We start from the raw sequence: 17304 nt of genomic DNA, 5'->3' as shown, positions 1-17304 counted from the left end.
GATGCTAGGACTTCCAGCACTATGTTAAACAGCAGTGGTGAGAGTGGACATCCCTGTCGTGTCCCTGATCTCAGGGGGAAAGCTCTCAGTTTTTCCCCATTGAGGATGATGTTAGCTGAGGGCTTCTCATAGATGGCTTTTATGATGTTTAACTAAGTTTCTTCTATCCCAACTTTCTCTAGAGTCTTTATTAAGAAAGGATGCTGTATTTTGTCAAATGCTTTTTCTGCATCTATCGACAGGATCATATGGTTTTTATCTTTTCTTTTGTTGATGTGATGTATCACACTGAGTGATTTGCAAATGTTGAATCAGCTCTGTAACCCAGGAATGAATCCCACTTGATCTTGATGGATAATTATTTTTATGTGCTGTTGAATTTGATTTGCAAGTGTCTTGTTGAGAATTTTTGCATCCGTATTCATCAAGGATATTGGCCTGTAGTTCTCTTTCTTTGCTTGGGAATCAGAGTGATGCTAAAGAAGCCACTTCTTATCATCAGCTTCCATTCTGCTGTATGTTTTTAATTATTGTTTATTGTCTATTCCCATCCATCAGGTTGTTAGCCATGAGAGGAAGAGCTAACTCTGGCTTGTTTATTTATGTATTCTGTGCCAAAAAGAGTGGCACATACTAGGTGCTCAATAAATATTTGGTTGCATGGAAAAAAATCCCTACCTGAAAGATGAAGAAACTTAGTCTTAAAGACTTAAAGTTATACAAGCACCTGAGTGGCTCAGTTGGTTAAACATCTGGCTCTTGATTTTGGCTCAGGTCATGATCTCATGGTTCATGAGTTCAAGCCCTGCATCGGGCTCTGTGCTGACAGCTAAAGCCTGCTTGGGATTCTCTTTCTCCTTCTCTTTCTGTCCTTTCCTCGCTCTCACACATTGTCTGACTCTCTCTCAAAATAAATAAATAGGCATTTTTAAAAAAGCCTTAAAGTTATGTACTGAAGGTCATAGATCTAGTAAGTAGCTAAAAGGGATTCAAATTCAGCTCTGTCCAATTTCAAAGCCCATGCTCTTTACTGACTCACTCTACCAAACTACCTCTGCAGTGAAGACGTGGAAGTGGCCTTGTCATATCCATAACTAGTTTTAGAATCAAAGGACTTTCAGCCTTGGTGAACTCTTAGAGCATCTTAAGGTTGATGTGAAATCATTTTATTTTTTAATGATTTTTACATTTATTTTATTTACTATTTGTTTTATTATTTTTTTAAGTAAGGCCCTACTCCCAATACGGGGCTTGAACTCACAACCCTGAGATCAAGAGTCACATGCTCCACTGACTGAGCCCACCAAGCACCCAGATGTGAAATCAGTTTAGAACTACAGGGCACCTTAGAGAGTATTTAGTCCCACTTCTCACAGACCTAGCCATGGCCACAGGGTCAGTTATTCATGTAGCTGAGAAACAGCCTTGTAGCCTCCATCCATACCCATTAGGGCAATGTATTTGGAACCAATGCCAGTGAAATCACGCGAAGCAGTTTTCATTTCTCCTACCTCATGTCCAGTTCTTTCTTTTCTAAAGCCCCAGATAGTAAAGAAAGGAACAAAAAAAAACCAAAAACAAAACAAACAAACAAACAACAACAAACAAACCCAGGGCGGCCCGGCCTGATAAGCTGAGGGCTTTAATTTTCTGACCACAACAAAAATCTTTCCATAGCTGACAAGTAGGTCACACAGCTTTGAGTGGCGTGCCTTGATGAAGGACCCCCAGCTACACCAGGCAGGCCCCACAATATCAAAGACTGCAGTGTCTGAAGTGGGAGCACATTCCGGCTCTCGCTAGAGGCACAAACTGCAAGTCTTTGGAGAACAAGGCCCTTTGGAAAGGCCCTTGCCAGGTCTGTCTTGTCATTTAAATACTTTTCCTTGACATACGACACTTAAACCAACATCAAAAACACGTCATTAGTAAATCATTACAAGTGCTGAAGAGCAAATATGACTTGAACTGTCACTCAAGAGTATGTTCATATGTGTGTTCACTGGTCACATCACTGGGTAGTTGGCAAACAACATAAAAAGGGACCATGCCTCCTACACTTTGCCTTAACAGTGCTCAAGGTCATACTTCTCTGACACGAGCCCAGGGTGCAGTGAAATTCCCTTGATCGATGTTACTCCAAAGCCCTGAGTAGCTACTTAGCGTGGTAAGCTTACCAGCTTCTAGCACAGAGCAGATGATCAATAAACAACGTTTGAATGACTAATTTTCCACAATGCCAGTACATATTTCATGCACTGACCATGAGTATGGTTCCTCTAATCTGGAAACATTGCGGTTGTATGGAAGAACCAAACAAATCCTGCTGTCTGAAGCAGAGAAGGTTACATTTGTAAATCATGGTTGTTTTCATATACTTCTGTTGGGAAAGATGATATTTTACCTTCAGAGAGATCTTACATCCAGATCACAGCTGTCAGATGAAAATAGTGACTTAGCCCACAATCCAGCTTCAAAACATAAAATAGTAACACCTACCTCTTCCTGAGGAAATTCAAACACATTATCATTTGGTGGGGCGAGGAAGATATTAAAGAAGCCAGATACTTAAATTGAAGGAGTTATTAATAGAAGGCTTAAAATCATCCCAATTAATGCACTTGCTATTTTCCCTAACCTTGATAATATTCATTTCTGAATTTCAATCTAGGTTATATTCAGATACTAGCACAAAATAATTGCTTAATAAATTTTTGTTGAATTAATTTGATACAGTGATTCCCAAAGTATAGTCTGAGGACTCCCAGAGGCTGTGGTGTCCTGGAGCCACTTCTCTTCTCCCACACACCAAGTGTCAAGGTTTTGACAATTTTAGGACTCCTTTGTTAAATATAACCATTATTAAAATTAAATTGTAAAACCATAGGGACGCCTGGGTGGCTCAGTAGGTTATGCGTCTAACTTCAGCTCAGGTCATGATGTCACCATCTGTGGGGTGGGGCCCCACATCGAGCTCTGTGCTGACAGGTCAGAGCCTGAAGCCTGCTTTGATTCTGTCTCCCTCTCTCTCTACCTCTCCTTTGCTCCCACTCTGTCACTCTCTCTCTCTCAAAAGTAGATAAACCTTAATTTTTTCAATTTTAAAAACATACAATTAAATACATCATATTAAAATAAAGGTAATAAATGCTCAAAACCCATCACTTCCTAAGTATTTTACTGCATTTTACTACTTCTAGACTCTGGACATTATTTCTATCTATTGTATTTATGTGGAAGAAATATTATATAACAGTGTTCTGCTATGAGTTTCTTCCCAACTTTGTGTTATCAGCCCTGTTAAGAATATTTACACCAGGAAAATTGGCAAATGGTGCACATTGGGCTTCACTTTCCTCCCTGGTGAGTTGGTTTTCAAAATACTTACTAGTGCAACACTTCTGAATATTCCCAAGACCCTTCAGGTGGTCTACCAAAGTCTTTCCTTTTAACGTGAGAGGCCACATCTTCTCCATATATGCCAACTATAACATCATATTAAAACGGATTGAATGCAAAACCAGATAAGTTCAACTGCAAGCCAGATAGTAATTTTCAAAACATGTAAAACTATGCCCTTCTAATTTTTCTTTTTCAAAAAATGTGCTGTTAACATGCACATTTTATATCTATTTTTAAATGGATTCATAAATGTTTTTATTCTTAGTTTTAAATTCTAATATGATAAATATCAATAGTTATAATACACAAAAACAAAAGCTCTTTGGCATCCTTATAATTTTTTTTTTACTATAAACAGGTCTAAGATGAAAAGTTTGAGAACCACTGATTTAATGGAGTAGTAAATTCCATGTGCTGCTTCTCTGACTTAGTGTGATCACCTAGAGAAGCACGTCTGTCTTCCTATGCTTATGTGACCCTGGGAAATGAATTCGTGACCTCTTCAAATCTTTATTTCACCATTTGCAAAAAACAGCGCTAAACATAAGATGATTTCGATGGACCTCTTTTTTTTTTTTTAGCTCTTAGATTCTGTAACTAGGAGAATTATAAATGAGCTTTGCTCCTAGTTTGAAGGCAGTAGAAATGTTTAGGCTATGTCATCTTTTTCATACCTCCAACCCAAATCATCACTGCCTTCAGTAATCTTTTCACCTAAGCTCCTGCGCCCCAAAGGATTTAACGTTCGATTACATCATTCTAATTACAGAAATCACTGCGTCCAATTGTCAAGAACCCAGACCAGTCTTAACTACAGCATATGCCATGCAGCAGACACAAAAACGCAGTGCAGACCAGCAAAATGCCACGGCTTCTTGTCACCCCATCCATTAGGTGGAAAATGAAGTGCCTAAGGCAGGCAGAGTCCGAATTTAATAAAGCAAACTATTGTCCGGACCCTGCTTTGCATCTCCCCACAGCAGCATAGTAAAACTAAACGACACATGCCGCCTGAGTAGTTTTTCTGTGCAAATTATCACGAATGAATATCTGCTAGGCGTCTTAAGACTCAGTGAATGATCAGTCAATTCCAGGCAAGTCCGCGTCGGCTTTGCCTAGGAAATCACTGCGGAAAACGCAAATGGTGTATGAAATAAAAGGCCCTTGCCAAGTGCACCAAGACCGCAGACTTCGCTTTCGTTATCACATCTGCGTCTCCGGTCGCCTCGCGCACTCGCCAAGAGCAAGAGGTGAAATCGCTTCCCAGTCGGCTGGGAATTCGACTTCCAGATCCCTCTTAACAGCAAACAAACGACTAGAAAAAGCAGGCCCTCCCGGCGCGAGGCCTCGCGGGGCACTGTAGGGCCAAGGGCTCACGTGGCTGCCCAGCACCGCGGGGCGCGCCCGACCCCCGGCATCGCGGGCTGATCCCGGCCCCACCGAGGCTGGGCCCCGGAGGCGGCCACGCAATCGCGACTGCGCCAAAATGGCCGCCGGCATCTAGCTGCCGGGAGGGGCGCCGCTCCGGGCCCGGGGTCGGCTGCCCTCCCCTAAGCGGCTCAGTGCGCCCCAGCCCGCGCGGTCGCGGAGCGTCCGCCTCCAGCAGCAGCGGTGGCGCCTCCCAGACGACCCGCATTTACTACTACCCTTCCCAAGGCCAAGGCCAAGGCCAGGCGCCCGCCACGCCTTCATCTAAGTCTGCAGAGGGTCAGCCCCGCACCGCCCTCGACAACTCGACACGTGCGGCACGGCGTCGCCATGGCAACCGCCTCTACTCCTCTTATTATTGAACAGCTGAGGCACAGGGCGTCCCTGAACTTGTTACTGCACAAGTTAATGCGGTCCTCGGAGGGCTTAGTTTCCTAACTATTGTTCTTTGCGCAACTGACTGCTTCCTAGAAAAACGTACCGTGTGTTTCAAACGTTCTCCCCACCACTCCTGAGCCAAGCATGTCAGTGAATGATAATTCACCTCCAGGGATGCTCAGCGAATACAGTGGAAGGAACCAACTCCCACGCTAATTGACTGGCACTATCGTTGAAACCATTTTAACGTTTGGAGGCTTCAGTTTTAAGAAATATAAACCATTAAAGATTAAATACAGTGTATTTATTATATATTAATAATAGTATGACTCTCCCTGTCCCACCTATAATTAATGTTTGAAGATGAAATATTCACTCTAGCGATGACTTATCAGTATGCCCAGTGATGGCATTCAGGGAAGTAAACTGATACAACAATTACTCCTTTCATTTGTGAGTAATTGCAAATAATGACCCCAAAGGACAAAATTGTGTGTGCTCATTAACAATCAAAGAAATGTAAATTAAAATGGCAGAGGTATGCTGTTTAGCAAAGATTTTGTTTGTTTTTAATAATAGCCAATGCTGACTAGGGTGTGACAAGGCATTCATATGGCTGGTGAGAGAGTAAATTGGTACAATCTTCTTGGAGACGAGGTTTTCAAGAAATAATTAAGAGTTGTGAACAAAATACAGCTACAAAATGCTCATAGCAGCATTACTTATAGTTTTTTTTTTAATCCAGCTAAATGTAGCATAGAGGATTTGATAAATCAATACAATGATACACTGTGTATCTTTTAAAAGTAAAAAATGTTATACTTCATTTCTTGAAAGATAATTTTAATAATTTATTGCTAAGTGAAAGTAGATATTAAATAGTGATTAATTTGATACTATTTTTATTTTATCTTAATGTATTTAACAAGGAAAATGTTAACAATGGTTATCTCTGGGTGGTAGAATTACACATGACTTTATCTTCTTCCTTATTCTTTCTTTGACAGTGACAAGCATTACTTTCTATAACAACAAAAATAACCCTCAAAAACATGTTTTGTTTTTATTGTGTCAACAGGTCCAACCGATTTTTTAAATAAATATTTATAATAATATAATCTATTTCCCATAGATTATAATTAAATATATTTTCCTCAAAGGAAAGTGAAAATTTTAATAGGCAAAAGAGCTCTGGATCAATCACTCTGATCATTTGGTTTTTCCCTTCAGTTACTCAGGCACTTACACTTGGTTTGGAAAGGAAATACTTCTTTAATTCTTTACATCTACCAAAAGAAACCAAAATGGATGTCCATTGAAACCATGATACTCAGGAATACATTCAAAAACATTATAATGAAGTTAAACCTTCATTAACTTTCCTTTTGTTCTCCTTCTCTGGCTGTAGAATTACAAATTGAAAAGCAGTTGTTGATTTAAAGTGGACATTTATGAGTAATGCCAAGAGGACAGACTTCAGTGCCAGACTTCTCCAAATGGAATTCTTCCAAACCACGTCCTCTGTGGTCCACGCACCCAGGCTCTGGGATAGCGAGGAATGGCCTATCACCTCATTCACACGTGACAACTTGATCTTTCAGGGAAACTGCTCTCTTCCCACCCTGGTGAGAGTGATCCTGGCTGCTGTGAAGTCATTTGTGGCACACCCCCCATCAATACCCGGAAGGCACCTCATTTCTGAGGAAGGCTCAGGAAGAACCCAGGCGCAGTGAAACTCATTGTCTGTCTATGTCAATGTTCTTAAAGAGTAAACCTTTCTTGCTGGTTTCACTCAGGCCACTGTTGGGACTGCTTGTAGTAGTGGAAGGAAACTAACATTTATGCATTAAAGTTGATACATAATGAGTATTTAAAATAAAGACATGTTTCTCTTTGAATCCTTCTTTCTATCTGCACCATCTTACTACTGTGCCTGCATTTTTATTAAGCTATCTCAAATCTCTTTTGGAACAAGCCTGGGAATAAATAAACACATACTGTTGATTCACTTTAACGGTCTGGTTTGAACTTTGCTTTGGGCTCCAGGTTTATATGTAACCACATTTCTTGAGGAAGGTAGGATATCCTCACAGATACCAAAACAAATGCTTTGAAAAGGAGTGTCAAAATCCCAGGAGCCTCTTGTCCATTCATTTGGAGGAAAATAAAGCCAATTTTACCCAAAATACTTCCTACAATCTAATTAAACATAGTGACATTCGGCTATGTAGAGGTTCATTTGACCATCATGGAAAAATCTGGCTCATGTTATAGTGCTATTGCATTTTCAACTATGAGTTCTTTTTTAAAGTTTTGAAAAGTTCTCATAGCTATCTAGTGACTCCTTGTGGAGTGTTCTCTCTTCACGTAACAATTCACTAAAAAGTTGAGAAATCATAGAGCATCAAAATTGAAGGGACAGTGGAGGGACAGCTAACTCCCATCCAGGTAGGGCACTATCCAGCAATAGCCATGATAAAGGGTTCAACATTTCTGGTAACAAGAAGGCATCTTTTGGATTATGGCCTCTTTTCCTCTCTAATGATGAAATAGGCTTACAAACCAGGTTGCAATTTTCTTGGGATTTTACCACAGAGGTAGCCATTTCAATAAGCTCAGAATGAAAGGGGGAAAAAAAGGAAGGAAGGGAATTAAACACTGGCCACAACCTGTGATGTTCATTGGAATTTTGCTGGAGAACTGAATCCTCAAGATGGTTAGTCTTACTTAGTAGCCAAATAAACAATGTTCCAAGTACAATGAGGTGTCTCTTAAAAAAATCTCACTTATTCTGAAATTTCACCATTACTTTATATTTTGGGGTTTTTTTAAATTAATAGCCAACAATCTTGAAAGTAAGAATTTGTCATTTGAGTCTTGATACCTAGTGTTTTGCCCTGAAACTATGCTACTTGTCTTTTGTGAAACAATTTTCTCTTACATTGTGTGCAGCCTATGTGGAATGGTAAAATTAGTTGCCTACTTCCTACTTTTGAAGGCTCAGGATAGTCAGGTAGTTATTAAAGCCAACTAGGCAGTGTTCCCCCAGGATACAGAATCTTAGGTAAGTAAACAAGAACCCAAGGGGCCCATTTGGGATTACCCAGGCAACAGTGGTGCCCTACCAGAGTGTCTCAGCTGTGAGGCATCTCCTCACCATGCAATGCTCTCTTGTATCTTGGCTTGTTCCAAGTCTGGTTCTGGCACCCCTAATATCCTTATAATGTACTCTTCTTTTTAAAAAAAAAGTTAGCCAGATTCTAAAACTGATTGTGGTGATGGTTGCACAATTCTGTGCATATACTAGAAAACATTGAATTATGTTTTTATGAATTTATTAACTTCATAAATTCAAATTAAAATTCAAATAAATTCAAAAATTAAATTTTATGAATTTATAAAATTATGAATTTAATGGTTGTTATTTGAAATATGAATTAGATCTCAATAAAGCTCTTATTCCTCTCACCCCCAAACAAAAATAGTTAGCTACAACTGATTTCCATTGCTTGAAATATAGCAAGAGCTAACTCATATAATCTTCCTATTAAAATGCAAATATCTAAACTGTAAAGGATTACACATTTTCAATTATCTTTAACATTGAGTTTACCAAGAAAAAGTAACGGGCGCTAGTTTTGGTAGGAGCTGATGAAGTCTTGCAAATAGTGTGCTATTGTAAGAGGACAGGGAACAATAAAGCACCACGTGGGTGAGATTTTAAATGTTCAGACTGGCATGGGGTATTAAATAGTAGGAATGTTAGAGAAAGAGGTGTGAAAATGTATAATGGTCATCCATAGAAGAGGTAAGTTCTTCCGTCACTGGTCCTAAATCTGTATTTATCTGAAGTCATAAACCTAGCACTAAATTTATTATTCCTGTCCTGCAAATCATTTCTTATCCACCCCATTAGTTTGTTTTTTTAATGTTTATTTATTTATTTTGAGGGAGGGGAGAAAGAGAGAGAGAGAGAGAGAGAGGGAGAGATAGAATCCCAAGAAGACTCCATGCTGTCAACACAAACCCCAATGCAGGGCTCAAACTCACAAATTATGAGATCATGACCTGAGCCAAAATCAAGAATTAGCACTTAACCAACTCAGCCACTCAGGCGCCCCCAACCCATTATTTCTAATAACAAGTGTCATAAACCAAAATCCAGATCCAGCAAAATCCATAAAAGTAGGCCAAAATCAAGACATATTGTAATTAATTTGCAAAATACAGTGCTGGAAAAAAATCTTAAAGGCAGCAAGACAAAAGAGGTCACCAACTTATAAGGGAAAACTCAAAGCCAGCTGGAGATTTTTCAATAGAAACTTGGCAAACCAGAAGGGAATGGAATGATGTATTTAAAGTGCTGAATGGTAAAAATCTGCAACCAAGAATACTCTATCCAGCAAGGCTATCATTCAGAATAGAGAGAGAGAGATAAAGAGTTTCCCAGACAAACAAAACCCGAAGGAGTTTGTGACCACTAAACCAGCCCTGCACAAAATATTGAAGGGTACTCTTTGAGTAGAAAAGAAAGATCAAAAGTGACAGTAAAAATACAGGAAACACAAAAAGCAGTAAAATGAATATATCTGTAAAAGTCACTCAAGGTACTCACACCAATAAAGGACACAAAATATAATGACTTATACCTAAAATGTGGGGAGTAAAGGAGAAGAGAATGGGTTCAAACTTGAATGGCTATCAACTTAATATATACTGTTACTTACAGAAGAGATTATATACTAACGTAATGGGAACCAAAACCCACTGATAAACATGCAAAGAATAAAGAAAAAGAGGGGCGCCTGGGTGGCTTAGTCGGTTAAGCGTCCGACTTTCGCTTAGGTCATGATCTCCGGTTCCTGGGTTCGAGCCCTGCGTCAGGCTCTGTGCTGACTGCCAGCTCGGAGCCTGGAGCCTGTTTCAGAGTCTGTGACTCCCTCTCTCTCTGACCCTCCCCTGCTCACGCTGTCTCTCTCTCTCTCTCCTAGAAATAAATAAAACATTAAAAAAAATTTAAAAAAAAAGAATAAAGAAAAAGAAATCCAAATATAACACTAAAGAAAGTCAGCAAAACATGTAAGAGAGAAAGGCAAGAAAGGATCAGAAAAAACCTCCATAAACAACCACAAAATAAATAATAAAATGGCAGTAAATACATATCTATCAATAATTACTTTGAATGTAAATGAACTAAATGCTCCAATCAAAAGGCATAGAGTGCCAGAATGAATTTTAAAAAATAAGACCCGCTTATACGCTGCCTATAAGAGACTCATTTTAGACCTGACGACACCTACAGACTGAAACTGAAAGGATCAATGGGGTGCCTGGGTAGCTCAGTCGGTTAAGCATCTGACTCTTAATTTTGGCTAGGTCATGATCTCACAGTTCATGAGTTCAACCCCATGTTGGACTCTATGCTGACAGTGTACAGCCTGCTTGGGATTCTCTCTCCCTCTCTCTGCCCCTACATCCTCCCCCCTAAATAAACATTTTTTAAAAAGGAAATGAGGGGGGCGCCTGGGTGGCTCAGTCAGTTAAGCGTCTGACTTCAGCTCAGGTCATGATCTCACAGTTCATGGGTTTGAGCCCTGCATTGGGCTTTGTGCTGACAGCTAGCTCAGAGGCTGGAGCCTGTTTTGGATTCTGTGTCTCCCTCTCTCTCTGACTGTCCTCTGCTCACGCTGTGTCTCTCTATCTCTCAGAAATAAATAAAAAACATTATATATATATATATATTTAAAAAAAGACAATGAGGAGGTGGAGAAACATCTATCATGAGAAATGAATGTCAAAAAAAATACTGGAGTAGCAATACACATATTGGACAAACTAAACTTTAAAACAAGGTTTGTAACAATAGACAAAGAAGGGCACTATATAGTCATAAAGGGGATGATGATCCAACAAGAAGAAATAACAATCATAAATATTTATGCACCCAAATATGTGAAACAATTAATAACAAACAAAAAAGAACTAATGACAATAATACAATAATAGTAGGGGATTTTAACACCCCACTTATATAATTGGACAGATAATCTAAACAGAAACTAAATAAGAAAACAATGGCTTTCAATGACACACTTGACCAGGTAGACTTAACAGATATATTTAGAACATTTCATTCTAAAACAGCAGAATACACATTCTTTTCAAGTGCACTGGCACATTCCCCAGAATCACATATTAGGTCACAAAACAGACCTCAACAAATACAAAAAGATTGAAGTCAGACCATGCATCTTTTCTGACCACAATGCTATGAAATAAGAAGTCACCCACAAGAAAAAAAAATCTGGAAAGGACCACAAATACATGGATGTTAAACAACATGCAACTACATAATGAATGGGTCAGCCAGGAAATCAACGAAGAAATTTAAAAAATACATGTGAACAACTAAAAATGAAAACACAATGTCCAAAGCCTTTGGGATGCAGCAAAAGAGGTTCAAAGAGGGAAGTATATAGCAATACAGGTCTATCTCAAGAAGCAAGAAAAATCTCAAATAAACAATTTAGCCTCACACCTAAAGGAGAAAGAAAAGGAACAACAAAACAAAGTTTAAAACCAGCAAAAGGAAGGAAATAATAAATATTAGAACATAAATAAATGATACAGAAACCAAAAAACCCCACAACAGATCAATGAAACCAGGAGCTTTTTCTTTGAAAAAACTAATAAATTGATAAATTTCTAGCCAGACTTATTAAAAAGAAAAGATATAGGACTTAAATAAATAAAAGCACAAATGAGAAGAGAGAAATAACACCAATTCCACAGAAATACAAACAGAATATTATGAAAAACTGTATGGGAACAAATTGGACAATCTGGAAGAAATGGATAAATTCCTAGAAACATATGAACTACCACAATTGAAACAGGAAGAAATAGGAAACTTGATCACACAGATAACCAACAAAGAAATGGGATTGGAATCAGTAATCAAAAAACTCCCAGCAGGGGCCCTTGAGTGGCTCAGTCAGTTAGGTGTCTGACGTCGACTCAGCTTACGATCTCACAGTTCCTGAGTTTGAGCCCCATGTGGGTTCTGTGCTCACAACTCATGGTTCGTGCACTGACAGCGTGGAGCCTGCTTGGGATTTTCTCTCTCTCTCCCTCCCTCTCTCTCTCTCTCTCAAAATAAATAAATAAACATTAAAAAAAAAAAAAAAAAAAGATAGCAACTGCAGGCAAAAAGGCTCCAGCTCAGAAGGTCCCTGCCCAGAAAGCTGCAGGCCAGAATGCAATGCCTCCAAAGGCTCAGAAGGATCCAAAAACTCCATCCCAGAAAGCACCTGTGCTGAAGGCACCTGACAAGAAACCACAAAAGCATAAGTGGCTACTACAAATATGTAACAAAGGTTCTTTTGGACTCAAAAAAAAAAAAAAAAAACCCTGAAAAAATTACAAAATAAAAACATTGTAGTATTTGAAGCTAAGGAACCCACATGAAAGAACCCACATGTAAACAATACATAATTAACAGTTAACACACACTGCAAACCTTAGGGTAAAATCTGTTTTATTTTCCTTACAATTCGTAACAGCCTCGTATTTCAACTTTGAACAATTTAGTGTTTTTCCCAAGGTTACAGAGCCAAGAAAGAAAGGAAATGAAATCCGGACGCAGATCCATCTGATTCCAAAGACCATGCTCTCCCTTCATGTAGCATATAATGCCTGCTCTTTCAGCGTTCTGAGATGAAAGCTCTCAATCACAAAGGAAGGCGAGAAGAAATATCTATATAGCCCTACGAATAAAATATTAACCTTCCATTAGATCCGCATGGTGAGGGACATTTTTTACATCTACACACACACAAGCATGTGCAGACCTCCCCCCCCCCCCAAGAAGTGCCACATTCTGTAGGAATATTAGAATTATTTAATCTGTTCCTAACTTACTTCTTAGAGTCATTTCTTCTTCTCTGCACCCCAATACATGCCATATACCATGAATTATTTATACGGCGTGTGTACTGAAGTTTATATATACTTTTCTGTCTGCTCAAAATACCCTTTCTCGGGTGCCCCAACTTTTGCCTAATCATTTCAAGGAAAATCGCTCAGTTCAACCTTCTCTTACTTAGACCTTAACAGTGAATGAATGCAGCATTCCTGTCTTAGAGACTTCTGAAGTATCCTGTGTCTACCTCTAACACAGGACATTTCTGTCTCTATTACACTGGCAGCTCATTTTTTTCTACCATTATAAGACACTTTACTTGAGTCTAAGAAACTATCTATTTGTCTCTAAACTTCAGTCCCTCCCCAGTCCCTGGAAAATACTAAGTACCCAGTAAATGCCTATTGATGAATAAGACCATCAATCATTCAGGAGTTTGGAAACTAAAACATTTTTTCCCAAAGTCTAATAAATCCAGCTTAGTGTATAAGAGGGTGTTCTGGTTAAATAAATAATTTGTTTGAAAGATTCTCTATAGCATAAATATTATCAAAGAACCATGGTATCATGAAATATATGAAAACCCCACTAAACATAATTTAATATTTTTGATGAAATAATTTTGGATATTATTACGCTTCTACATCATTTAAGAAAGAGATCTGGTTAGTGTGTCAAATGCCAAGGAACTTACTATATAGTAGCGTCACTGCTGTTATTCCAAATATTTAATCCAACAGTATTTCTTTTTTTAATAGTTTAAAGTTTATTTGCTTTTATTTAATTTTTTTTTAACTTTTATTCCTTTTTGAGAGACAGAGCATGAGTGCAGAGAGAGAGAGAGAGACAGAATCTGAAGCAGGCTCCAGGCTCTGAGCTGCCGGCATAGAGCTGGATGCAGGGCTCAAACTCACGAACCATGAGATTACGACCGGAGCTGAAGTTGCATGCTTAACCAACTGAGTCACCCAGGCCACCCCAATCCAACAGTATTTCTGAAAACATTGCTTCGGGGGCGCCTGGGTATCTCAGTTAGTTAAGCATCCAACTTCGACTCAGGTCATGATCTCGCAATTTGTGAGTTCAAATCCCACGTCGGGCTCTGTGCTAACAGCTCAGAGCCTGGAACCTGCTTTCGATTCTATCTCCCCTCTCTGTATGCCCCTCCCCCACTTGTTCTCTCTCCTTCTCTCTCTCTGTCTCTGTCTCTCTCTCACTCTCTCTCTCTCTTTGTGTCTCACAAAAACAAATAAATATTAAAAATTTTTAAATAAAAACTTATTTAGAAGCAGGTGTAGAGACTATATTCAGTACTTTTCTGGATATCTTATTAATCTGATACTGTCACACTGACGCACTGACCTTGAAAAATGTGTCACCAATGTGAAAGTTGTCCTAGGCAAAAACTCATGCTTCGAGGCTAAGCCGATGACTCCTACCTCGGTATTCTTCCCGGTTTGCCTGTCCTATTTTTATTGTCCATGTCCCATTCTTGGCTTGATATCCTGACTTGATATCCTATCTTGCCTTCTCACATTATATAATCTTTGAGGCTCCGTCCCTGGCATTTAGGCCTACAGTGATCAGGACAGTATGGACTGGAGCACCTCCTTAACGTTTACCATTCCTCATTGCCTATGGAGGGGACTCTACTCCAGCTCCCAGTGGACTTTCCTTTGCCTGGGCTCCTCCCCAGCTTCCTCCAGGGAGAATAGAAGGGTAGAGGGATTATACAGGCAAAATTCTGACAAGTTTGTTATTCCTCTTTCCCATCACAAATGTATGACCAGTCCTTTATGATAGGGACCCAGTTGACTTGTGGCCACATTTGAATTAACAGTGAATTTTGTATGGGGGAACACTTCTTGGCATTTCCTGAGTTCTAATCCTGACTTTGAACTTGTGTGTGTGTGCACAGGCAAGACAGCTCTGTGTCATGTCTTAATGTTACTATCTGTAAAATCGACTCTAAGAACAGCTATCTCCTTAAAAAGTAGATATCGGGGCGCCTGCGTGGCTCAGTCTGTTAAGCATCTGACTTTGGCTCAGGTCATGATCTCATTCGTGGTTAGTGGGTTTGAGCCCCGTGTCGGGCTCTGTGCTCACAGCTCAGAGCGTGGAGCCTGCTTCAGATTCTGTAGCTCCTTCTCTCTCTGACCCTCCCCTGCTTACGCCGTCTCTCTCTCTCTCTCAGAAATAAATAAAACATTAAAAAAAAAGTAGATACCCAGATCAACTTTTGTTTGCAAAGAGTTACATTAGAATTTAAGAGGTCCCCATATACTTAAAATGATGGTTTTCTCCTGTTTCACTTGGGTGAATACCAGGAAATCTTGATGGGATTTTAGCGTGTTCTGTGCATATGTGTGTAAGGCATAGAATGTTTATATATTAAGTTACGTCATATGAACTAGACATAATTTTAGTAGAAAATATGACTTTATTATATGTCTGCCATAAAGTCACAGCCATGGGTGTCCTAGGGCTGGGAGTGGGGGCAGACAAGCAGTCAAAGCAAGCATGAATTTCCATTTCTCAGTTTTCCTACATGATTGTTCCTCAATCATTCCTTTCTTTAAAGACAATCCGTAGAATGTATCAAATACCAAGATATATATATATATATATATATATATATATACACACACACATATATATATGGAAAAAAATTTTAAATTTGAGCCAATACTTGTCTCAGAAAATCGCCGCTCACTTTGGAAGCAAAATCCTCCAGCTTAATTCAAGGAGCTCCTGATCTCCATACCAGCATCGTTTCAAAACCTCCATGCTCACATTCTCAAGAGCAGCCTCTAAAGCAACTGGTCCCTCTATATTTTTCCTTGAAATGTACTGCAAGTTAAAATAAGGTGGTTTTACTCAAATGGGGATTGAAATGCTAATATTTCCAAAGAGAATGAATCCAGAGTTTAGCATAAATATGTAAAATGTACATTTCTCATTTCTAATAATTTTTTACATTCGACGTAGAACATTCACACTGCACTCATTCATGGAGTCGGTGCCAAATTTGAAACATATTTTCCATTGGAGAGATGATTTTATATGGAAAAGGAAATAGCTCCTGTGGTCCCTCTGTGTATATTGAAAAAGAAGTCTGGAGCCATTACATCGTTTATGCTTAAGTTTTGATTAAAAGATACCATGAGAATCCCATGAGAGCTCAGCCTGACGTAGAGGAGTTGATCTGAGCATATTGAAAAAAGATTGGGTGCCCAAATACCAGTTTTAAATATCTTTTCTTACTGAACTGCATAATAAACAATCCACATGAATGTAAAAACCAGCAACTTCCTGAATCATGGTCACATCTGTTTTCCAGTCAAACTTAAATCCCCTATCTCTAAATTTAGTGAATAACTCATTTTAGATCTGGAAGAGAATTTAGTCCAACTCCCTCATATTACAGATGAGGAAATTGAGGCACGGAGAGATTTCTCCTCCATAACCCTAGCTAATCCTTCCAGCCTCGGCCTAAGTCATTCCTTGGGGAATCTTTCTCTGATTCCTGCCACCACCGAAAATGAGGTCTTCTTGGTATAGAGTTAACAAATTCCTCTGTATTTTTCCTTCATAGTCTTTAACATAATTTATAAGTATTCAGTGGGTTTTTTAAAAACAGGTTTATTTAGTTATTTTGAGAGAGAAATAGAGACAAAGAGGAGGGGAGGGGGAGAGAGGGGGAGCCAGAGGATACCAAGCAGGTTTTATGCTGTCAGCACCAAGACCCACATGGGACTCAGTCCCATGAACTGTGAGATGATGATCTGAGCTGAAATCTTAACTGACTGAGCCTCCCAGGTGCCCCATTATTTAATTGTTTTTATGACTTTTTGGTTTAAAATCTGTTGTCACAAGGGAAAGCTCCATGAGTCTCCACGAGCTGGATGCTCACTGACTAGCACATGCCAGGCACAGAGATGGAATCCAGCAAGTGTTTAATAAACCAATGCTTGGGACATGCAATGACACGAATATGTGTATTATTTCATTTATAAAATGAAAGGATACACTAGATGATCTTTAAAATTTATACTAAAATAAAATTTTATGGGGCGCCTGGGTGGCTTAGTCGGTTAAGCGTCCGACTTTCTCTTAGGTCATGATCTCGCGGTTCGTGGGTTCGAGCCCCGCGTCGGCCTCTGTGCTGACTGTCA

The sequence above is a fragment of the Hyaena hyaena genome, unplaced genomic scaffold, assembly GCF_003009895.1.
Source record: "Hyaena hyaena isolate Hyena2069 unplaced genomic scaffold, ASM300989v1 scaffold_449, whole genome shotgun sequence".
Taxonomy (NCBI): Eukaryota; Metazoa; Chordata; class Mammalia; order Carnivora; family Hyaenidae; genus Hyaena; species Hyaena hyaena.
The sequence above is the reverse complement of the archived record's forward strand: the minus strand, read 5'-3'. Positions refer to the sequence as shown.